The following is a 25,808-nucleotide window of genomic DNA, read 5'->3' as shown; positions in this document are numbered from 1 at the left end:
TTTTAAGATTTTTTTCTAGTTCTGTAAAAAATGCCATTGGTAATTTGATAGGGATTACATTGAATCTGTAGATTGCTTTGGGTAGTATAGTCATTTTTGCAATATTGATTCTTCCAATCCAAGAACATGGTATATCTCTCCATCTGTTGGTATCATCTTTAATTTCTTTCATCAGTGTGTTATAGTTTTCTGCATACAGGTCTTTTGTCTCCCTAGGTAGGTTTATTCCTAGGTATTTTATTATTTTTGCTGCAATTGTAAATGGGAGTGTTTCCTTAATTTCTCTTTCAGATTTTTCATGATTAGTGTATAGGAATGTAAGGGATTTCTGGTCATTAATTTTGTCTCCTGCAACTTTACCAAATTCATTGATTAGCTGTAGTAGTTCCCTGGTGGCATGTTTAGGATTCTCTAGGTATAATATCATGTCATCTTCAATCAGTGACAGTTTTATTTCTTCTTTTCCAATTTGTTTTCCTTTTATTTCTTTTTCTTCTCTGATTGCCGTGGCTAGGACTTCTGAAACTATGTTGAATAATAATGGTGAGAGTGGACATCCTTGTCTTGTTCCTGATCTTAGATGAAATGCTTTCAGTTTTTCACTGTTAAGAATGATGTTTGCTGTGGGTTTGCCGTATATGTCCTTTATTATGTTGAGGTCGGTTCCCTCTATTCCCACTTTCTGGAGAGTTTTTAGCATAAATGTGTGTTGAATTTTGTCAAAAGCTTTTTCTGCATCTCCTGAGGTGATCATATGGTTTTTATACTTCAATTTGTTAACATAGTGTATCACTTTGATTGATTTGTGTATATTGAAGATCCTTGCATCCCTGGGATAAATCCCACTTGATCATGGTGTATGATCCTTTTAATGTGTTGTTGGATTCTGTTTGCTAGTATTTTGTTAAGGATTTTTGCATCTATATTCATCAGTGATATTGGTCTGTAATTTTCTTTTTTTGTAGTATCTTCGTCTGGTTTTGCTATCAGGGTGATGGTGGCCTCATAGAATGTGTTTGGAAGTGTGCCTTCCTCTGCAATTTTTTGGAAGAGTTTGAGAAGGATGGGTGTTAGCTCTTCTCTATATGTTTGATAGAATTCACCTGTGAAGCCATCTTGTCCTGGACTTTTGTTTGTTGGAAGATTTTTAATCACAGTTTCAATTTCATTACTTATGATTGGTCTGTTCATATTTTCTATTTCTTCCTGGTTCAGTCTTGAGAAGGTATACCTTTCTAAAATTTTGTCCATTTCTTCCAGGTTGTCCATTTTATTGGCATAGAGTTGCTTGTCGTAGTCTCTTAGGATGCTTTGTATTTCTGTGGTGTCTCTTGGTCTCCTTTTTCATTTCTAATTTTATTGATTTGAGTCCTCTCCCTCTTTTTCTTGATGAGTCTGGCTAATGGTTTATCAATTTTGTTTATCTTCTCAAAGAACCAGCTTTTAGTTTTATTGATCTTTGCTACTGTTTTCTTTGTTTCTGTTTCATTTATTTCTGCTCTGATATTTATGATTTCTTTCCTTCTGCTAAATTTGGGTTTTGTTTGTTCTTCTTTCTCTAGTCCCTTAAGGTGAAAGGTTAGATTGTTTATCTGAGGTTTTTCTTCATTCTTGAGGTAGGCTTGTATTGCTATAAAGTTCCCTGTTAGAACTGCTTTTGCTGCATTCCCTAGGTTTTGGATTGTCGTGTTTTCATTGTCATTTGTCTCTAGGTATTTTTTGATTTCCTCTTTGATTTCTTCATTGATTGCTTGGTTATTTAGTAACGTACTGTTTAACCTCCATGAGTTTGTGTTTTTTATGTTTTTTTCCCTTTAGTGGTTCCTACTCTCATAGCGTTGTGGTCAGAAAAGATGCTTGATATGATTTCAATTTTCTTAAATTTCCTGAGGCTTGATTTGTAACCCAAGATGTGATCTATCCTGGAGAATGTTCCGTGCACATTTGAGAAGAAAGTTTAATCTGCTGCTATTGGAGGAATAACATATAAATATCGGTTAAATCTATCTGTCTGTTTTGTCATTTAAAGCTTGTGTTTCCTTATTAATATTCTTTTTGGATGATCTATCCATTGTTGTACGTGAGGTGTTAAATTCCCCACTATTATTGTGTCACTGTCAATTTCTTCTTTTATAATTGTTAGCAGTTGCCTTATGTATTGAGGTGTTCCTATGTTGGGTGCATATATATTTATAATTGTTATATCTTCTTCTTGGATTGCTCTGTTGATCATTATGTAGTGTCCTTCCTTGTCTCTTGTAACATTCTTTATTTTAAAGTCTATTTTAGGGCTTCCCTGGTGGCGCAGTGGTTGAGAGTCTGCCTGCCAATGCAGCGGACACGGGTTCATGCCCCGGTCCGGGAGGGTCCCGCATGCCACGGAGTGGCTGGGCCCTTGATCCGTGGCCACTGGGCCTACACGTCTGGAGTCTGTGCTCGCAACGGGAGGGGCCACAGTGGTGAGAGGCCCACGTGCCACAAAAATAAATAAATAAATAAAAATAAAAAAATAAAGTCTATTTTATCTGATATGAATAATACTACTGCACCTTTCTTTTGATTTCCATTTGCATGGAATATCTTTTTCCATCCCCTCACTTTCAGTCTGTATGTGTCCCTAGGTCTGAAGTGGGTCTCTTGTAGACAGCATATATATGGGTTTTTTTTTTTAATAAATTTATTTATTTGTTTATTTTTTATTTAGTTTTGGCTGCACTGGGTCTTCATTTCTGTGTTAGGGCTTTCTCTAGTTGTGGCGAGCGGGGACCGCTCTTCATCACGGTGCATAGGCCTCTCACTGCCGCAGCCTCTCTTGTTGCGGAGCACAGGGTGCAGACACGCAGGCTCAGTATTTGTGGCTTATGGGCCAAGTTGCTCTGTGGCATGTGGGATCTTTCCAGACCAGGGCTCGAACCCGTGTCCCCTGCATTGGCAGGCAGATTATCAACCACTGTGCCACCAGGGATGCCCCTGTGGGTGTGCTTTGGATCCATTCAGCAAGCCTGTGTCTTTGGTTGGAGCATTTAATGCATTAATGTTTAAGGTAATTATCAATATGTACATTCCTATTACCATTTTCTGAATCGTTTTGGGTTTGTTTTTGTAGGTCCTTTTCTTCTCTTGTGTTTCCCACTTAGAGAAGTTCCTTTAGCATTTGTTGTACAGCTGGTTTGGTGGTGCCGAATTCTCTTAGCTTTTGCTTGTCTGTAAAGCTTTTGATTTCTCCATCGAATCTTAATGAGATCCTTGCTGGATAGAGCAATCTTGGTTGTAGCTTTTTCCCTTTCCTCACTTTAAGTATATCATGCCACTCCCTTCTGACTTGTAGAGTTTCTGCCAAGAAATCTGCTGTTAACCTTATGGGAGTTCACTTGTATGTTATTTGTCATGTTTCCCTTGCTTCTTTCAATACATTTTCTTTGTCTTTAATTTTTGCCAATTTGATTACTATGTGTCTTGGCGTGTTACTCCTTGGGTTTATCCTGTATGGGACTCTCTGTGCTTCCTGGATTTTGGTCGCTATTTCCTTTCCCATGTTAGGAAAGTATTTGACTATAATGTCTTCAGATATATTCTCGGGTCCTTTCTCTCTGTCTTCTCCTCTGGGACCACTATAATGTGAATGTTGTTCCATTTAATGTTGTCCCAGAGGTCTCTTAGGCTGTCTTCATTTCTTTTCATTCTTTTTTCTTTATTCTGTTCTGTGGCAGTGAATTCCACCATTCAGTCTTCTAGGTCACTTATCAGTTTTTCTGCCTCAGTTATTCTCCTATTGATTCATTCTGCTGTATTTTTCATTTCAAGTATTGTATTTTTCTTCTCTGTTTGTTTGTTCTTTAATTCTTCTAGGTCTTTTTTAAACATTTCTTGCATCCTCTCGATCTTTGCCTCCATTGCTTTTCCGAGGTCCTGAATCATCTTCACTATCATTATTCTGAATTCTTTTTCTGGAAGGTTGCCTATCTCAACATCATTTAGTTATTTTTCTGGGGTTTTATCTTGTTCCTTCATCTGGTACATACCCTTCTGCCTTTCATCTTGTCTATCTTTCTATGAATGTGGTTTTCATTCCACAGGTGGCAGGATTGTAGTTCTTCTTGCTTCTGCTGTCTACCCTCTGTATAGTTCTCTTTTTAACTCTTTTTTAGTGATTGCACTAAAGCTGGCAATGTACATTTACAATGAACCCAAATTCATTTTTTTAAGCATCCTTATTGGAGTATAATTGCTTTACAATGGTATGTTTTAATTTCTGCTTTATAACAAAGTGAATCAGGTATACATATACATATACCCCCACAGCTCCTCCTTCTTGCGTCTCCCTCCCACACTCTCAATCCCATCTGTCTTGGTGGTCCCAAAGCACTGAGCTGATATCCTTGTGCTATGCAGCTGCTTCCCACTACCTCTCTATTTTACATTTAGTAGTATTTATAAGTCCATGCCACTCTGTCACTTCGTCCCAGTTTACACTTCCCCCTCCCCTTGTCTTCAAGTCTATTCTCTGGGTCTGTGTTTGTATTCCTGTCATTCCCCTAGGTTCTTCACAACCTTTTTTTTTTTTTTACATTCCATATATATATGTGTTAGCATATGGTATTTGTTTTTCTCTTTCTTGCTTACTTCACTCTGTATGACAGACTCTAGGTCCATCCACCTCACTACAAATAATTCAGTTTCATTTTTTATGGCTGAGTAATATTCCTTTGTATATATGTGCCATATCTTCTTTATCCATTCAACTGTCGATGGACACTTAGGTTGCTTCCATGTCCTGGCTATTGTAAATAGAGCTGTAATGAATGTTGTGGTACATGAGTCTTTTTGAATTATGCTTTTCTCGGGGTATATGCCCAGTAGTGCGATTGCTGGGTCATGTGGTAGTTATATTTTTAGTTTTTAAGGAACTAAATAGAGCTGTAATGAATGTTGTGGTACATGAGTCTTTTTGAATTATGCTTTTCTCAGGGTATATGCCCAGTAGTGGGATTGCTGGGTCATGTGGTAGTTATATTTTTAGTTTTTAAGGAACCTCTATACTGTTCTCCATAGTGGCTATATTTATTTACATTCCCACCAACAGTGCAAGAGGGTTGCCTTTTCCCACACCCTCTCCAGCATTTATTGTTTTTAGATTTTTTTATGATGGCCATTCTGACTTGTGTGAGGTGATACCTCACTGTGGTTTTGATTTGCATTTCTCTAATGATTGGTGATATTGAGAGTTCTTTATGTGTTTGTTGGCAATCTGTACATCTTCTTTGGAGAAATGTCTATTTAGGTGTTCTGCCCATTTTTGGAATGAGTTGTTTGTTTTTTTGATATTGAGTTGCATGAGCCGCTTGTAAATTTTGGAGGAGAATGCTTTGTCAGTTGCTTCATTTGCAAATATTTTCTCCCATTCTGAGAGTTGTCTTTTCATCTTGTTTATGGTTTCTTTTGCTGGGCAAAAGCTTTTAAGTTTCATTAGGTGCCATTTGTTTATTTGGTTTTATTTCCATTTTTCTAAGAGGTGGGTCAAAAAGTATCTTGCTCTGATTTATGTCATAGAGTGTTCTGCCTATGTTTTCCTCTAAGAGTTTTATACTGTCTGGCCTTACATTTAGGTCTTTAATCCATTTTGAGTTTATTTTTGTGTATGTTGTTAGGGAATGTTCTCATTTCATTCTTTTACATGTAGCTGTCCAGTTTTCCCAGCACCACTAATTGAAGAGGCTGTCTTTCTCCATTGTATTCTTGCCTCCTTTATCAAAGATACGTTGACCATATGTGCATGGGTTTATCTCTGGGCTTTCTTTCCTGTTCCATTCATTTATGTTTCTCTTTTTGTGCCAGTACCATACTGTCTTGATTACTGTAGCTTTGTAGTATAGTCTGAAGTCTGGGAGCCAGATTCCTCCAGCTCCTTTTTTCTTTCTACAGATTGCTTTGGCTATTCGGGGTCTTTTGTGTTTCCATACAAATTGTGAGATAGTTTATTCTAGTTAGGTGAAAAATGTCATTGGTAGTTGACAGGTATTGCGTTGAATCTGTAGACTGCTTTAGGTAGTAGAGTCATTTTCACAACGTTGATTCTTCCAATCCAAGAACATGGTATATCTCTCCATCTGTTTGTATCTTCTTTAATTTCTTTCATCAGTATCATATAGTTTTCTGCATACAGGTCTTTTGTCTCCTGAGGTAGGTTTATTCCTAGGTATTTTATTCTTTTTTTTTACAGTGGTAAATGGAGTGTTTACTTAATTTCACTTTCAGATTTTTCATCATTAGTGTGTAGGAATGCAAGAGATTTCTGTGCATTCATTTTATATCCTGCCACTTTACCAAATTCATTGATTAGCTTTAGTAGTTTTCTGGTAGCATCTTTAGAATTGTCTATGTATAGTATCATGTCATCCACCAACAGTTACAGCTTTACTTCTTTTTTTCTGGTTTGGATTCTTTTTATTTCTTTTTGTTTTCTGATTACTGTGGTTAAAACTTCCAAAACTATGTTGAATAATAGTGGTGAGTGTGTTCAACCTTGTCTTGTGCCTGATCTTATTGGAAATGGTTTCTGTTTTTCACCATTGAGAATGAGGTTGGCTGTGGGTTTGTCATTTATGGCCTTTATGATGTTGAGGTAAGTTCCTTCTATGCCTACTTTCTGGAGGATTTTTATCATAAATATGTGTTCAATTTTGTTGAAAGCTTTTTCTGCATCTATTGAGATGGTCATATGGTTTTTCTCCTTCAGTTTGTTAGTATGTTGTATCACATTGATTGATTTTCATATACTGAAGAATGCTTGCATTCCTGTGATAAACCCCACTTGATCATAGTGTATGATCCTTTTAATGTTCTGTTGGATTCTGTTTGCTAGTATTTTGTTAAGGATTTTTCCATCTATGTTCATCAGTGATATTGGCCTGTAGTTTTCTTTCTTTGTGACATCTTTGTCTGGTTTTGGTATCAGGGTGATTTTGGCCTTGTAGAATGGGTTTTGGAGGGTCCCTCCCTCTGCTATATTTTGGAAGAGTTTGAGAAGGATAGGTTTTAGCCCTTTCCTAAATCTTTGATAGAATCTGCCTGTGAATCCATCTGGTTCTGGGCTTTTGTTTGTTGGAGGATTTTTTTTATCACAGTCTCAATTTCAGTGCTTGTGATTGGTCTGTTTATATTTTCTATTTCTTCCTCATTCAGTCTTGGAAGTTTGTGCTTCTTATGGATTTGTCCATTTCTTCCAGGTTGTCCATTTTATTGGCATATAGTTGCTTGTAGAAATCTCTCATGATCCTTTGTATTTCTGCAGTGTCAGTTGTTACTTCTCCTTTTTCCTTTCTAATTCTACTGATCTGAGGTTTCTCCGTATTTTTCTTGATGAGTCTGGCTAATGGTTTATCAATTTTTTAAATTTTCTTAAAGAACTGTCTTTTAGTTTCATTGATCTTTGTTGTTGTTTTCTTCATTTCTTTTTCATTTATTTCTGATCTGATCTTTATGATTTCTTTCTTTCTGCTAACTTTGGGGATTTTTTGTTCTTTTTACTCTAATTGCTTTAGTTGTAAGGTTATTTTGTTTATTTGAGATGCTTCTTGTTTCTTGAGGTTGGGCTGTATTGCTAAAAACTTCCCTCTTAGAACTACTTTTGCTGCATCCCATAGATTTTGGGTTGTTGTCTTTTCAAACCAGCCACAAATTAATTAATTTAAAAAATTCTGCTTTTAAATCTTTGAGTACATATCCAGAAGTGGAAGTACTGGTTTATATCATAATTCTATTTTATATTTTTGAGAAATTCCAATTGCAGCTGTAATCTATTTTTTTAAATGTGTCTTTATTTATTTATTTGTTTATTTATTTCCTGTCTTGGGTCTTCATTGCTGTGTGCATGCTTTCTCTAGTTGTGGTAAGTGGGGATACTCTTCATTGTGCTGTGTGTGCTTCTCATTGCTGTGGCTTGTCTTGTTGTGGAGCACGGGCTCCAGACACATAGGCTTCAGTTGTTGTGTCTCATGGGCTCAGTAGTTGTGTGTCATGGGCTCTAGAGTTCAGGCTCTGTAGTTGTGGTTCACAGGGTTAGTTGCTCCGCAACATGTAGGATCTTCCTGGACCAGGGCTCGAACCCATATTCCCAGCATTGGCAGGTGGATTCTTAACCACTGTGCTACCAGGGAAGTCCCTGTAATCTATTTTGCATTTAATTTTGTATATGGTGTAAGAAAATGTTCTAATTTTATTCTTCTACATGTTAGCTGTCCACTTTTCCCAGAACCACTTATTGTAGAGGCAGTCTCTTCTCCATTGTATATTCTTGCCACCTTTGTCCTATATTAATTGCCAATAAGTGTGTGGGTTTATTTCTGAGGTCTCTATTCTGTTCCATTAATCTTTGCATCATTGTTTATGTGCCAGTACTGTACTGTTTTACTGTAGTTTTGTAGTATAGTCTGAAGTCTGGGAGAATGATACCTCCAGGTTTGTTCTTCTTCTCAAGATTGCTTCAGCAAATCGGGGTCTTTTGTGGTTCCATATACATTTTAGGATTATTTGTTCTAGTTCTGTGAAAAACTTCATGGGTATTTTGATAGAGATTCCATTAAGTCTGTAGATTGCTTTAAGTAGTATGGCCATTTTAACAATATTAATTCTTCCAATCCAGAAGCATGGGATATTATTCCACTTCTTGTATCATTTTTAATTCCCTTCATCAATGTTTTATAGTTTTCAGAGTATAGGTTTTCACCTCTTTTGTTAAGTTTCTTCCTAGGTATTTTATTCTTTTTGATGAGATTTTAAATGGTATTGTTTTCTTGCTTTCTCCTTCTTATAGTTCATTATTAGTGTATAGAAAAGCAACAGATTTCTGTATATTAATGTTGTATCCTGAAACTTTACTGAATTGATTTATTTGTTTTTAATAGTTTTTTGGTGGAGACTTTAGGGTTTTCTATATATAATATCATGTCATCTGCACATAGTGACAGTTTTACTTCGTCCCTTCCAATTTGGATACATTTTATTTTTTTTTCTTGTCTGAATGCTGTGGCTAGGACTTCCAAACCTTTACTGAATAGAAGTTGGGAGAGTGGGCATCCTTGTCTTGTCTCTGATTTTTTTTTCTTTTTGGCCCTGCTGTGCAGTATGTGAGATCTTAGTTCCCCGATCATGAATGGAACCTGCGCCCCCTGCATTGGAAATGTGAAGTCTTAACCACTGGACTGCCAGTGAAGTCCTTTGTCCCTGATTTTAGAGGAAAGGCTTCCAGCTTTTCACCTTTGAATATGATGTAAATTGTGGGTTTGTCATAAATAGCCTTTATTATATTGAGATATATTCTCTCTATACCCACTTTGATGTGAGTTTTTATTATGAATGGATGTTGAATTTTTCTATTGTTTCTTTTGATACCTGTCTCTTTGGTGTCATATCCCAGGAATCACTGCTAAAGCCAATACCATGAAGTGGTTGTCCAGTGTTTTCTTCTAAGAATTTTATGTTTTAGGTCTTTCATTTAAGTCAGTCTTGGATGCATTTTGAGTTAATTTTTATATATTGTGATAGGTAAGGGTCCAAACTCATTTGTTTGCATTGTGTATACTCAGTAGTATTTGTTGAAAATATTGTCTTTTCTTGATTGTATGGTCTTGGAACCATTGTCAAAAATCACTTGACAATTCATATGAGGGTTCATTCCTGGACTTTCTTTTCTATTCTATTGGTCTATATCTTCTTATTCCAATACAACACTGTTTTGATTATTGTAGCTTTGCAGTAAGTTTTACAATCAGGTAGTGTGAGTAATCCAACTTTGTTCTTATTTTTCAGGATTCTTTTAACTATTCAGGATCCCTTGAGATTTCATATGAATTTTAGGATAGGTTTCTCTATTTCTGCAAAAAAAAAACAACTCAAAAAGTCATTGGAGTTTTGATAAGGATTACACTGAGTCTGTAGATCACTTTGGATAGTATTGACATTTTAACAATAGTAGGTCTTCCAATATATGAACTTAAGATGTGTTTCCATTTATTGATGTTTCCCTTAATTTCTTTCAGCAGTATTTTGTAGTTTTTATTGTACAAGTCTTTCACCTCCTTGGCTAATTATTGCTAAGTATTTCGATACTTTTGATGACATTTCAAATGAAATTGGTTTTGTAATTTCCTTTTCAGATTGTTCATTGTTACTGTATAGAAATGCAACTGATTTTTGTGTGTTGATCTTTATTGTGCTCCTTTGTTGAATTAATTTATCAATTCTAAGGTTTTTTGTCATATCTTTAGGATTTTCTGTATTTTAGATTATATCATTTGCAGAGATAATTTTACTTTCTCCTTTCCAATGTGGATGATTTTATTTTTCTTGATTAATTGCTCTGACTAGAACTTCCAGTACTGTGTTGAATGGAAGTGGCAAAAGTGGGTATCCTTGCTTTGTTTTGATCTTAAGTGAAAAGATTTTAGTCTTTCACCATTTAGTATGATATTTGTTGTGAATTTATTATTTATGGCTTTTATTACATTAAGGTAGTTTTCTTCTATTCCTAGTTTGTTGAGTGTTTTCAGCATGAATGTGTGTGTTCAATTCTGTCAAATTACTTTTATGCATCAGTGAGATGATCATGTGTTTTTTTCCTCTTCATTCTGTTAATGTGGCGTTTTACATTGATTGATATTCATATGTTGAACCATCCTTGCATTCCAGTAATAAATTTAATTTGCTTGTGGCATATAATCCTTTTGATATGTATCTGAATTTGGTTTGCTAGTATTATATTTTGTTGAGAATTTTTGCATCAGTGTTTACAATGGGCATTGGTGAGTAGTTTTCTTATAGTGCTTTTGTCTGGCCCTGGTATCAGGGTAATGCTGGTCTTGTAGAGTTAGGTGGTGTTCTGTCTTCAAGTTTTTGGAAACACTTTACTCTGACTGTTGTTAAGTCTTTAAATGATTAGTAGGTCTCACCAGTGAAGCCATGAAGTCCACGGTTTTTTCTTGGTCAGTAGATTTCTGATTACTGACTTAATCTCCTTAAAAGTTATCAATGTGTTTAGATTTTCTGTTTATTCATGACTCAGTCTGGGTAGGTTTTATGTTTCTAGCAATTTGTCCATTTCATCTAGGTTATTCTATTTGTTGCCATGCAATTGCCCATAGTATTCTATTATGATACATCTTATTTCTGTAGAATCAGTAGTAAGGTTCCCACCTTCTTTTCTGATTTTAGTAATTTGAATCTTTTTTTTCAGTCCATCTACCTAAACATTTGTCCTCTTTGGTTGTTGTTATTTTCAAAGAACCAATTTTGGGTTTTGTGTATTATCTCTATTATTTTTCTATTCTCTCTTATGTTTATCTCTGAACTAGTTCTTATTTTTTTCTGCTAGCTTTGAGTTTCATTTGTTCTTCTTTTTCTAGTTGCTTAAGTTGTAGTTAGGTTGTTATTTTGAGACATTAGTTATTAATATAATTATTTATAGGTATAAAATTTCCCCTTAGGACTGCTTTTACTATGTCACATAAATTTGAGTACGTTGTGTTTTTGTTTTCATTCATCTCTAATTATTTCTAATTACTCTCCTAATTATGTCTTTGATCCATTACTAAAAAGAGTGTGTTGTTAAATTTCCACAAATTTGTGAATCAACCAAAACAATTTATGACCTAACATTTGGTCTATACTTGCTTGGAATGTCCCATATACACTTGAGAATAATGTTTATTCCATTGTTGTTGCATAGTGGGTGTTGTATATGTCTGTTAGACCTAGTTGGTTTGCTGTGTTGCTTAAGTCCTCTATTTTTTGTTTTGTTTTTTAAACTTATATTCTCTTTGGATTTTCTATCTAATATCAACAGTGAGGTATTGAAATCTCCAAGTAATATTATACAGCTGTCTATTTTCCCTTCAGTTCTATCTGTTTTTGCTTCATATATTTTGATAGTCTGTTATTAGGTATGTAAATGTTTATAATTGATCTATCTTATTGCTGTATTGACCTTTTATTAATATGTAATATCCTTCTTTATCTCATGTTACCTCTTTTGATTTGAAGTCTATTTGTCTGATATTAGTATATAGACCCCAACACCTTTGGTTACTCTTTGTATGGAATATCCTTCCTCCTTCAGGATTCTCTTTAGTATTTCTTATAGGGCAAGTCTAATTGTATTGAGCTCCCTAAGATTGTTTTTTGAGAGTTTATTAATTTATTCCTTACTTTTGAAAGAATTTTGCCAGAACTATAATTCTTGGCTGTCAGGGATTTTTTTTTCTTTTAGTGATTTGGATATATCAGGCTATAGTTTCCAAAGGTTTTGATGAGATATCTGCTGTTATCTTACTGAAGATCTCTTATTTGTAAACAGTTGCTTTTCTCTTACTGCTTCCTAAATTCTCTATGTCATTGGCTTTTGACAGAGAAGCAGGAACAGTTGATTATATTTTGTCACACTGTCAATCTCATTGAGTTAATTCTATTTGGAATTTGTTGAGTTTCTTTGATGTTTATATCCATGTGTTTCTTCAGATTTGGAAAAATTGCATCCATTAGTTCTTCAAATATTTCCCTTTCTCTTTCCTCTTCCAGGACTCCCACAATGCATATGTTGATCTTCTTCATTGTGTTGCACAGGTACCTTTGACTTTCTTTGCTTTTCTTCAATCTTTTTTACCTGCCTCCTCATACTCGATATTTTCCATTGTTTTATCTTCACATTCACTTATTCTTTCTTCTGACTGATTCAACTGGCCTTCAGGTTCCACTGTGAGTTTTGATGTTTATTGTACTTTTCAGCTCTTGAATTACTTTTGGGTTTCTGCTTAGGTTTTTTTCTCGTTATTGACATTTTCAGGCTCTTATATGATTCATTGACTTTCTACACATCTTTTACTTATTGTAGCATTTTTATGATACTTGTTTTTAAATCTTTGTCTAGTAGATCCACCATGAGGTCTTTATTTCTTTGCATTTTTACAATGTGTATTTATTTATTTAAAAAAACTTTATTGGAGTATAATTGCTTTACATGGTGTGTAAGTTTCTGCTTTATAACAAAGTAAATCAGCTATACATAAACATATATCCCCATATCTCTTCCCTCTTGTGTCTCTCTCTCTCCCACACTCCCTATCCCACCCCTCTAGGTGGTCACAAAGCAACAAGCTGATCTCCCTGTGCTATGCAGCTGCTTCCCACTAGCAATCTATTTTACATTTGGTAGTATATATAAGTCCATGCCACTCTCTCACTTCGTCCCAGCTTACCCTTCCCCCTCCCCATGTCCTCAAGTCCATTCTCTAGTAGGTCTGCGTCTTTATTCCCATCCTGCCCCTAGGTTCTTCAGAACCAATAATTTTTTTTTAGATTCCCTATATGTGTGTTAGCATATGGTTATTGTTTTTCTCTTTCTGACTTACTTCACTCTGTATAACAGACTCTACGTCCACCCATCTAACTACAAATAACTCAATTTTGTTATTTTTATGGCTGAGTAATATTCCATTGTAAATATGTGCCACATCTTTTTTATCCATTCATCTGTCGATGGGCACTTAGGTTGCTTCCATGTCCTGGCTATTGTAAATAGAGCTTCAATGAACATTGTGGTACATGACTTTATTGAATTATGGATTTCTCAGGGTATGTGCCCAGTAGTGGGATTGCTGGGTCGTATGGTAGTTCCATTTTCAGTTTTCTGAGGAACTTCCATACTGTTCTCCATAGTGGCTATATTTATTTACATTCCCACCAACAGTGCAAGAGGGTTCCCTTTTCTCCACACTCTCTCCAGCATTTATTGTTTGCAAATTTTTTGATGATGGCCATTCTGTACAGTGTGAGGTGATACCTCATTGTAGTTTTGATTTGCATTTCTCTAATGATTAATGAAGTTGAACATTTTTTCATGTGTTTGTTGGCAACCTGTATATCGTCTTTGGAGAAATATCAATTTAGGTCTTCTGCCCATTTTTGGAATGGGTTGTTTGTTTTTTTTGATATTGAGCTGCATGAGCTGCTTGTAAATTTTGGAGATTAATCCTTTGTCAGTTGCTTCATTTGCAAATACTTTCTCTCATTCTGAGGGCCGTCTTTTCATCTTGTTTATGGTTTCCTTTGCTGTGCAAAGGCTTTTAGGTTTCATTAGGTCCCACTTGTTTATTTTTGTTTTTATTTCCATTTCTCTGGGAGCTGGGTCAAAAAGGATCTTGCTGTGATTTATGTCATAGAGTGTTCTGCCTATGTTTTCCTCTAAGAGTTTGATACTGTCTGGCCTTACATTTAGGTCTTTAATCCATTTTGAGTTTATTTTGGTGTATGGTGTTAGGGACTGTTCTAATTTCATTCTTTTACATGTAGCTGTCCAGTTTTTCCAGCACAATTTATTGAAGAGGATGTCCTCTCTCCATTTCATATTCTTGTGGCATTTATGCAAAATAAGGTGACCATATGTGAGTGGAGTTATCTCTGGGTCTTTTTTTTAACATCTTTTTTTGAGTATAATTGCTTTACAATGGTGTGTTAGTTTCTGCTTTAAAACAAAGTGAATCAGTTATACATATACATATATCCCCATATCTCTTCCCTCTTGCATCTCCCTCCCTCACACCCTCCCTATCCCACCCATCTAAGTGGTACAATGCACCAAGCCGATCTCCCTCTGCTATGCAGCTGCTTCCCACTAGCTATCTATTTTACATTTGGTAGTGTACATATGTCCATGCCACTCTCTCACTTTGTCCCAGTTTACCCTTCCCCCTCCCTGTATCCTCAAGTCCATTCTCTAGTAGATCTGTGTCATTATTCCCGTCTTGCCCCTAGGTTCTTCATTTACTTTTTTTTTTCTGGATTCCCTATGTATGGGTTAGCATACACTATTTGTTTTTCTCTTTCTAACTTGCTTCACTCTGTATGACAGACTCTAGGTCCATCCACCTCACTACAGATAATTTCGTTTCTTTTTATGGCTGAGTAATATTCCATTGTATATATGTGCCGCATCTTCTTTATCCATTCAACTGTCGATGGACACTTAGGTTGCTTCCATGTCCTGGCTATTGTAAATAGAGCTGCAATGAACATTTTGGTACATAACTTTTTTTGAATTATGGTTTTCTCAGAGTATATGCGCAATAGTGGGATTGCTGGGTCGTATGGTAGTTCTACTTATAGTTTTTTAAGGAACCTCCATACTGTTCTCCATAGTGGCTGTATTGATTTAAATTCCCACCAACAGTGCAAGAGGCTTCGCTTTTCATCACACCCTCTCTGGCATTTATTGTTTCTAGATTTTTTGATGATGGCCATTCTGACCGGTGTGAGGTGATATCTCACTGTAGTTTTGATTTACCTTTCTCTAATTATTAATGATGTTGAGCATTCTTTCATGTGTTTGTTGGCAAACTGTATATCTTCTTTGGAGAAATGTCTATTTAGGTCTTCTGCCCATTTTTGGATTGGGTTGTTTGTGTTTATGGTATTGAGCTGCATGAGTTGCTTGTAAATTTTGGAGATTAATCCTTTGTCAGTTGCTTCATTTGCAAATGTTTTCTCCCATTCTGAGACTTGTCTTTTTGTCTTGTTTATGGTTTCCTTTGCTGTGCAAAAGCTTTTAGATTTCATTAGGTCCCATTTGTTTATTTTTGGTTTTATTTCCATTTCTCTAGGAGGTGGATCAAAAAGGATCTTGCAGTAATTTATGTCATAGAGTGTTCTGCCTATATTTTGTTCTAAGAGTTTGAAAGTGTCTGGCCTTACATTTATGTCTCTAATCCATTTTGAGTTTATTTTTGTGTGTGGTGTTAGTGAGTGTTCTAATTTCCTTCTTTTACATGTAGCTGGCCAGTTTCCCCGGCACCACTTATTGAAGAGCCGGTCTTTTCTCCACTGTATATTCTTGCCTCCTCTATCAAAGATAAGGTGACCATATGTGCGTGTGTTTATCTCTGGGCTTTCTATCCTGTTCCATTGATTTATATATCTGTTTTTGTGCCAGTACCGTACTGTCTTGATTACTGTAGGTTTGTAATATCATCTGAAGTCTGGGAGCCTGATTCCTCCAGCTCCGTTTTTCTTTCTCAATATTCTGTTGGCTATTCAGGGTCTTTTGTGTTTCCATACAAATTGTGAATTTTTTGTTCTAGTTCTGTGAAAAATGCAAGTGGTAGTTTGATAGTGATTACATTGAATCTGCAGATTGCTTTGGGTAGTAGAGTCATTTTCACAATGTTGATTCTTCCAATCCAAGAACATGGTTTATCTCTCCATCTATTTGTATCATCTTTAATTTCTTTCATCAGTGTCTTATAATTTTCTGTATACAGGTCTTTTGTCTCCTTAGGTAGGTTTATTCCTAGATATTTTATTCTTTTTGTTGTGGTGGTAAATGGGAGTGTTTTCTTAATTTCACTTTCAGATTTTTCATCATTAGTGAGTAGGAATGCAAGAGATTTCTGTGCATTAATTTTGTATGCTGCCACTTTACCAAATCCCTTGGTTAGCTCTAGTAGTTTTCTGGTAGCATCTTTAGGATTCTCTATGTATAGTATCATGTCCTCTGCAAACAGTGACCGCTTTACTTCTTCTTTTCCAATTTGGATTCCTTTTATTTATTTTTCTTCTCTGATTGCTGTGGCTAAAACTTCCATAACTATGTTGAGTAAGAGTGGTGAGAGTGGGCAAGTTTGTCTTTTTCCTGATCGTAGTGGAAATGGTTTCAGTTTTTCACCATTGAGGACGATGTTGGCTGTGGGTTTGACATATATGGCCTTTATTATGTTGAGTTAAGTTCCTTCTATGTCTACTTTCTGGAGGGTTTTTATCATAAATCGGTGTTGAATTTTGTCAAAACCTTTCTCTGCATCTCTTGAGATGATCATATGGTTTTCCTCCTTCAATTTGTTAATATGGTGTATCATATTGATTGGTTTGCATATATCGAAGAATGCTTGCATTCCTGAGATAAACACCATGTGATCATGGTCTATGATCCTGTTTATATGCTTTTGGATTCTGTTTACTAGTCTTTTGTTGAGGATTTTTGCATCTATATTCATCAGTGACCTTGGCCTGTAGTTTTCTTTCTTTGTGACGTCTTTGTCTGGTTTTGGTATCAGGGTGATGGTGGCTTCGCAGGATAAGTTTGGGTGTGTCCTCCCTCTGCTATATTTTGGAAGAGTTTGAGAAGGATAGGCGTTAGCTCTTCTCTAAATGTTTGATAGAATTCACCTGTGAAGCCACCTCATCTTGGGCTTTTGTTGGAAGATTTTTCATCACAGTTTCAATTTCAGTGCTTGTGATTGGTCGTTCATATTTTCTATTTCTTCCTGGTTCAGTCTCGAAAAGTTCTGCATTTCTAACAACTTCTCCATTTCTTCCAGGTTGTCCATTTTATTGGCATATATTTGCTTGTAGTAATCTCTCATGATCCTTTGTATATCTGCAGTGTCAGTTGTTACTTCTCCTTTTACATTTTTAATCCTATTCATTTGAGTCTTCTCCCCTTTTTTCTGGATAAGTCTGGCTAATGCTTTATCAATTTTTTTATCTTCTCAAAGAACCATCTTTTAGTTTTACTAATCTTTGCTATCGTTTCCTTCATTTCTTTTTCATTTATTTCTTATTTTTTTATTTTTTTATTTTTTGCTTTATAACAAATTTAATCAGTTATACATATACATATGTTCCCATATCCCCTCCTTTTGCATCTCCCTCCCACTCTCCCTATCCCACCCCTCCAGGCGGTCACAAAGCACCGAGCTGATCTCCCTGTGCTCTGCGGCTGCTTCCCACTAGCTATCTACCTTACGTTTGGTAGTGTATGTATGTCCATGCCGCTCTTTCACTTGGTCACAGCTTACCCTTCCCCCTCCCCATATCCTCAAGTCCATTCTCTAGTAGGTCTGTGTCTTTATTCCTGTCTTACCCCTAGGTTCTTCATGACATTTTTTTTTCTTAAATTCCATATATATGTGTCAGCATACGGTATTTGTCTTTCTCTTTCTGACTTACTTAACTCTGTATGACAGACTCTAGGTCCATCCACCTCATTACAAATAGCTCAATTTCATTTCTTTTTATGGCTGAGTAATATTCCATTGTATATATGTGCCACATCTTCTTTACCCATTCATCTGATGATGGACACTTAGGTTGTTTCCATCTCCGGGCTATTGTAAATAGGGCTGCTATGAACATTTTGGTACATGTCTCTTTGAATTATGGTTTTCTCAGGGTATATGCCCAGTAGTGGGATTGCTGGGTCATATGGTAGTTCTATTTGTAGTTTTTTAAGGAACCTCCATACCGTTCTCCATAGTGGCTGTACCAATTCACATTCCCACCAGCAGTGCAAGAGTGTTCCCTTTTTTCCACACCCTCTCCAGCATTTATTGTTTCTAGATTTTTTGATGATGGCCATTCTGACTGGTGTGAGATGATATCTCATTGTAGTTTTGATTTGCATTTCTCTAATGAGCAAAGATGTTGAGCATCCTTTCATGTGTTTGTTGGCAGTCTGTATATCTTCTGTGGAGAAATGTCTATTTAGGTCTTCTGCCCATTTTTGGATTGGGTTGTTTGTTTTTTTGTTATTAAGCTGCATGAGCTGCTTATAAATTTTGGAGATTAATCCTTTGTCAGTTGCTTCATTTACAAATATTTTCTCCCATTCTGAGCGTTGTCTTTTGGTCTTGTTTATGGTTTCCTTTGCTGTGAAAAAGCTTTGAAGTTTCATTAGGTCCCATGTGTTTATTTTTGTCTTTATTTCCATATCTCTAGGAGGTGGGTCCAAAAGGATCTTGCTGTGATTTATGTCATAGAGTGTTCTGCCTATGTTTTCCTCTAAGAGTTTGATAGTGTCTGGCCTTACATTTAGGTCTTTAATCCATTTTGAGCTTATTTTTGTGTATGGTGTTAGGGAGTGATCTAATCTCATACTTTTACATGTCCCTATCCAGTTTTCCCAGCACCACTTATTGAAGAGACTGTCCTTTCTCCACTGTACATTCCTGCCTCCTTTATCAAAGATAAGTTGACCATATGTCCGTGGGTTTATCTCTGGGCTTTCTATCCTGTTCCATTGATCTATCTTTCTGTTTTTGTGCCAGTACCATACTGTCTTGATTACTGTAGCTTTGTAGTATAGTCTGAAGTCAGGGAGCCTGATTCCTCCAGCTCCGTTTTTCGTTCTCAAGATTGCTTTGGCTATTCGGGGTCTTTTGTGTTTCCATACAAATGGTGAAATTTTTTGCTCTAGTTCTGTGAAAAATGCCAGTGGTAGTTTGATAGGGATTGCATTGAATCTGTAGATTGCTTTGGGTAGTAGAGTCATTTTCACAATGTTGATTCTTCCAATCCAAGAACATGGTACATCTCTCCATCTATTTGTATCATCTTTAATTTCTTTCATCAGTGTCTTATAATTTTCTGCATACAGGTCTTTTGTCTCCTTAGGTAGGTTTATTCCTAGATATTTTATTCTTTTTGTTGCAATGGTAAATGGGAGTGTTTTCTTGATTTCACTTTCAGATTTTTCATCATTAGTATATAGGAATGCCAGAGATTTCTGTGCATTAATTTTGTATCCTGCAACTTTACCAAATTCATTGATTAGCTCTATTAGTTTTCTGGTAGCATCTTTAGGATTCTCTATGTATAGTATCATGTCATCTGCAAACGGTGACAGCTTTACTTCTTCTTTTCCGATTTGGCTTCCTTTTATTTCCTTTTCTTCCCTGATTGCTGTGGCTAAAACTTCCAAAACTATGTTGAATAAGAGTGGTGAGAGTGGGCAACCTTGTCTTGTTCCTGATCTTAGTGGAAATGGTTTCAGTTTTTCACCATTGAGGACGATGCTGGCTGTGGGTTTGTCATATATGGCCTTTATTATGTTGAGGAAAGTTCCCTCTATGCCTACTTTCTGCAGGGTTTTTATCATAAATGGGTGTTAAATTTTGTCAAAAGCTTTCTCTGCATCTATTGAGATGATCATATGGTTTTTCTACTTCAATTTGTTAATATGGTGTATCACGTTGATTGATTTGCGTATATTGAAGAATCCTTGCATTCCTGGAATAAACCCCACTTGATCCTGGTGTATGATCCTTTTAATGTGCTGTTGGATTCTGTTTACTAGTATTTTGTTGAGGATTTTTGCATCTATGTTCATCAGTGATATTGGCCTATAGTTTTCTTTCTTTGTGACATCCTTGTCTGGTTTTGGTATCAAGGTGACAGTGGCCTCGTAGAATGAGTTTGGGAGTGTTCCTCCCTCTGCTATATTTTGGAAGAGTTTAGAAGGATAGGTGTTAGCTCTTCTCTAAATGCTTGATAGAATTCACCTGTGAAGCCATCTGGTCCTGGGCTTTTGTTTGTTGGAAGATTTTCTATTACAGTTTCAATTTCAGTGCTTGTGATTGGTCTGTTCATATTTTCTATTTCTTCCTGATTCAGTCTTGGCAGGTTGTGCATTTCTAAGAATTTGTCCATTTCTTCCAGGTTGTCCATTTTATTGGCATAGAGTTTCTTGTAGTAATCTCTCATGATCTTTTGTATTTCTGCAGTGTCAGTTGTTACTTCTCCTTTTTCATTTCTAATTCTATTGATTTGAGTCTTCTCCCTTTTTTTCTTGATGAGTCTGGCTAATGGTTTATCAATTTTGTTTATCTTCTCAAAGAACCTTTTTCATTTATTTCTGATCTCATTGTTATGATTTATTTCCTTCTGCTAACTTTGGGGTTTTTTTGTTTTTCTTTCTCTAATTGCTTTAGGTGTAAGGTTAGGTTGTTTATTTGAGGTGTTTCTTGTTTCTTGAGGTAGGATTGTATTGCTATAATCTTCCCTCTTAGAACTGCTTTTGCTGCATCCCATAGGTTTTGGATCATCGAGTTTTCATTGTCATTTGTTTCTACGTATTTTTTTATTTCCTCTTTGATTTCTTCAGTGATCTCTTGGTTATTACGTAGTGTGTTGTTTAGCCTCCATGTGTTTGTACTTTTTACAGATCTTTTCCTGTAAGTTATATCTAGTGTCATAGCACTGTGGTTAGAAAAGATACTTGATACGATTTCAATTTTCTTAAATTTACCGAGGCTTGATTTGTGACCCAAGATATGATCTATCCTGGAGAATGTTCCATGAGCACTTGAGAAGAATGTGTATTCTTTTGTTTTTGCATAGAATGTCCTATAAATATCAATTAAGTCCATCTTGTTTAATGTATCATTTAAAGCTTGTGTTTCTTTATTTATTTTCATTTTCAATGATCTGTCCATTGGTGAAAGTTGGGTGTTAAAGTCCCCTATGATGATTGTGTTACTGTTGATTTCTCCTTTTATGGCTGTTAGCATTTCCCTTATGTATTGAGGTGCTCCTATGTTAGGTGCATAAATATTTACAATTGTTATACCTTCTTCTTGGATTGATCCCTTGATCGTTATGTAGTGTCCTCCTTTGTCTCTTGTAATAGTCTTTGTTTTAAAGTCTATTTTGTCTGATATGCGAATTGCTGGGCTTCCCTGGTGGTGCAGTGGTTGAGAGTCTGCCTGCTAGTGTGGGGGATGCAGGTTTAGCCCTGGTCTGGGAGGATCCCACATGCTGCGGAGCAACTGGGCCCATGAGCCAGAACTACTGAGCCTGCGTTCCTGCAGCTTGTGCTCTGCAGCAGGAGAGGCCGCGATAGTGAGAGGCCCACACACCGCGATGAGGAGTGTCCCCCACTTGCCACGACTGGAGAGGGCCCTCACACAGAAACGAAGACCCGACACAGCAAAAATAAATTAATTAATTAATAAACTCCTACACCCAACACCTTCTTAAAAAAAAGAAAAAAGAGAATTGCTACTTCAGCTTTCTTTTGCTTTCCATTTACATGGAATATCTTTTTCCATCCCCTCCCTTTCAGTCTGTATGTGTCCCTAGGTCTGAAGTGGGTCTCTTGTAGACAGCATATATACGGGTCTTCGTTTTGTATCCATTCAAGCCATCTATGTCTTTTTTTTGGAGCATTTAATCCATTTAAATTTAAGGTAATTATCGATAGGTATGTTCCTATTACCATTTTCTTAATTGTTTTGGGTTTGTTATTGTAGGTCTTTTCCTTCCCTTGTGTTTCCTGCTTAGAGAAGTTCCTTTAGCATTTGTTGTAGAGCTTGTTTGGTGGTGAATTCTCTTAGCTTTTGCTGGTCTGTAAAGGTTTTAATTTCTCATAAAATCTGAATGAGATCCTTGCTGGATAGAGTAGTCTTGTTTGTAGGTTTTTTTTCTTTATCACTTTAAATATATCCTGCTACTCTCTTCTGGCTTGCAGAGTTTCTGCTGAAAGATCAGCTGTTAACCTTCTGGGGATTCCCTTGTGTGTCATTTGTTGTTTTTCCCTTGCTGCTTTTCATATTTTTTCTTTGTATTTAATTTTTGATAGTTTGATTAATATGTGTCTTGTCGTGTTTCTCCTTGGATTTATACTGTATGGGACTCTGTGCTTCCTGGACTTGATTAACTATTTCCTTTCCCATATTAGGGAAGTTTTCAACTATAATCTCTTCAAATATTTTCTCAGTCCCTTTCTTTTTCTCTTCTTCTTCTGGGACCCCTATAATTCGAAACTTGTTGCGTTTAATGTTGTCCCAGAGTTCTCTGAGACTGTCCTCACTTCTTTTCTTTCTTTTTTCTTTATTCTTCCCTGCAGTAGTTATTTCCACTATTTTATCTTCCAGGTCACTTATCAGTTCTTCTGCCTCAGTTCTGCTATTGATCCCTTCTAGAGAAGTTTTCATTTCACTTATTGTTCACTTATTCATTTCACTTATTGTTCATCACTGTGGTTTTGCCCTTTAGTTCTTCTAGGTCCTTGTTAAACATTTCTTATATCTTCTCCATTCTATTTCCAAGATTTTGGATCATCTTTACTGTCATTATTCTGAATTATTTTTCAGGTAGACTGCCTATTTCTTCTTCATGTGTTAAGTCTGGTGGGTATTTTCCTTGCTCCTTCATCTGCTCTGTTTCTCTGTCTTCTCATTTTGCTTAACTTACTCTGTTTGGGGTCTCATTTTCACAGGCTGCAGGTTCGTAGTTCCCATTGTCTTTGGTGTCTGTACCCAGTGGCTAAGGTTGCTTTAGTGGGTTGTGTAGGCTTCCTGGTAGAGGGTACTACTGCCTGTGTTCTGGTCGATGAGACTTGATCTTGTCTTTCTGGTGGGCAGGTCCACATCTGTTGGTGTGTTTTGGGGTGTTTGTGTGGACTTATTATGATTTTAGACAGCCTCTCTGCTAATGGATGGTGTTGTGTTCCTGTCTTGCTAGTTGTTTGGCATAGGGTGTCCAGCACTGTAGCTTGCTGGTCCTTGAGTAGAGCTGGGTCCTGGGGTTGAGATGGAGATCTCTGTGAGATTTTTGCCATTTGATATTATGTTGAGCTGGGAGGTACCTTGTGGACCAGTGTCCTGAACTTGGCTTTCCCACCTTAGAGGCACAGCTCTGATGCCTGGCTGGAGCATCAAGAGCCTGTCATCACCACAGGTCAGAATAAATGCAAGAGAAAGAAAGAAAGGACAGAAAGAAAGAAAGAAGGGAGGGAGGGAGGAAAGAAAGAAAGAGAAGGAAGGAAGGAAGGAGGAAGAGAAGAAAGAAAGAAAGAAAAAGAAAGAAATAATGGAGGGAGGGAGGGAGGGAGGAAAGAAAGAAAGAAAGAGAAGGAAGGAAGAGAAAGAAAGAAAGGGAGAGAAAGTAGAAAGAGAAAGAAAGAAAGAAAAAGATAAAATAATATAAAATAAAGTAAAATAAAATAAATTTTGTAAAATAAAAAACAATTATTAAAATTTTTTAAGTAATAAAAAAGAAAGGAAGGAAGAAAGAGGAGAGCAACCAAACCAAAAAACAAATCTACCAATGGTAACAAGTGCTAAGAACTATACTAAAAAAACAAAAAAAAACAAAACAAAAGAAAACCAGACAGACAGAACCCTAGGACAAATGGTAAAAGCAAAGCTATACAGACAAAATTACCAATAGAAGCATACACATACACACTCACAAAAAGAGAAAAAGTGAAAAACTATGTCATTGCTCCCCAAGTCCACCCCTTCAATTTGGGATGATTTGTTATATATTCAGATATTCCACAGATACTGGGTACATCAAGTTGATTGTGGAGATTTAATTCACTTCTCCTGAGGCTGCTGGGAGAAATTTCCGTTTCTATTCTTTGCTCGCACAGCTCCTTGTGTTCAGCTTTGGATTTGGACCCACCTCTGCCTGTAGGTCGCCTGTGGGCATCTGTTCTTCACTCAGACAGGACGGGGTTAAAGTAGCAGCCGATTCGGGGGCTCTGGCTCACTCAAGCCGGGGGGAAGGAGGGGTACGGAGTGCGGGCGAGCCTCCAGTGGCAGTGGCCAGTGTGACGTTGCACCAGCCTGAGGCATGCTGCGTGTTCTCCCGGGGAAGTTGTCCCTGGATCACAGGACCCTGGCAGTGACCGGCTGCACAGGCTCCCAGGAGGGGAGGTGTGGATAGTGACCTTTGCTTGAACACGGGATTCTTGATGGCTGCAGCAGCAACCTTAGCATCTCATGCCCTTCTCTGGGGTCCACGCTCATAGCTGTGGCTCATGCCTGTGCCTGTCTTTGAAGCTCCTTTAAGTGGCACTGTTAATCCCTTCTCCTCACGCACCAGGAAGCAAAGAGGCAAGAAAAAGTCTCTTGCCTCTTCAGCAGTTCTAGACTTTTTCCTGGACTTCCTCCTGGCTAGCTGTAGTGCACTAGCCCCTTCAGGCCGTGTTCATGCAGCCAACCCCAGTCCTCTCCCTGGGATCCGACCTCCAAAGCCGGAGCCTCAGCTCCCAACCCCCACCCGTTCCGGAGGGTGAGCAGACAAGCTTCTCGGGCTGGTGAGTGCTGGTCGGCACTGGTTCTCTGTGCGGGGATCTCTCCACTTTGCCCTCCGCCCCCCTGTTGCTGCGCTCTCCTCCGTGGCTCCACAGCTTCCCCCCTCCGCCACCCACAGTCTCCGCCCGCGAAGGGGCTTCCTAGTGTGTGGAAACCTTTCCTCCTTCACAGCTCCCTCCCACTGGTGCAGGTCCCGTCCCGTCCCTATTCTTTTGTCTCTGTTTATTCTTTTTTCTTTTGCCCTACCCAGGTACGTGGGGAGTTTCTTGCCCTTTGAGAGGTCTGAGGTCTTCTGCCAGCATTCAGTAGGTGTTCTGTAGGAGTTGTTCCACATGTAGATGTATTTCTGATGTGTTTGTGGGGAGGACGGTGATCTCCACGTCTTACTCTTCTGCCATCTTGAAGCTCCTCCCCACCATGAGGTCTTTTCCAGGGACAGTTTCTCTTTGTTTATTTTTTTTTTCCTTTGAATGGGCCATATTTTCCTGCTTCTTTGTATCACTTGTGATTTTTTTGTTGAAAAGCACACATTTGAATCTAATAATATGGTAACTCTAGAAATCAAATTTTCCCCTTTCCCCATGGTGTTCTGGCTTTTGTTTTGCTTTGTTTTTGTTTTTATTGTTGTAGTCTGTCTCTGTGCCGAGGATCAGACTGAGTTGCAAAGTTAAGGTCTTTTCTTTGCCTGTGCCTTCCCTTGGAAATGCATGGTGAATTTCTAATTTCGTCCATATATCTGCTTGATTTTGAATGTCATAGTTTTCAATGTCTTGCTCCAAAATGGGGGGGGGGGGAGAAAGGGATAGGAATGGGCCAACCTTTAATTCCCTTTTAGTTCAATTCAGCCAGAGGAGGAGGGATTTGCAACAATGGGGGGAGTTGCAACAACAATGACTACCAACTTTTTCTTCACACTTCTGTGATCAGAAGCAGCAATCTGTGATC

Source organism: Mesoplodon densirostris, chromosome 2 (assembly GCF_025265405.1).
Source record: "Mesoplodon densirostris isolate mMesDen1 chromosome 2, mMesDen1 primary haplotype, whole genome shotgun sequence".
NCBI lineage: Eukaryota > Metazoa > Chordata > Mammalia > Artiodactyla > Ziphiidae > Mesoplodon > Mesoplodon densirostris.
This window is presented reverse-complemented; position numbering follows the sequence as displayed.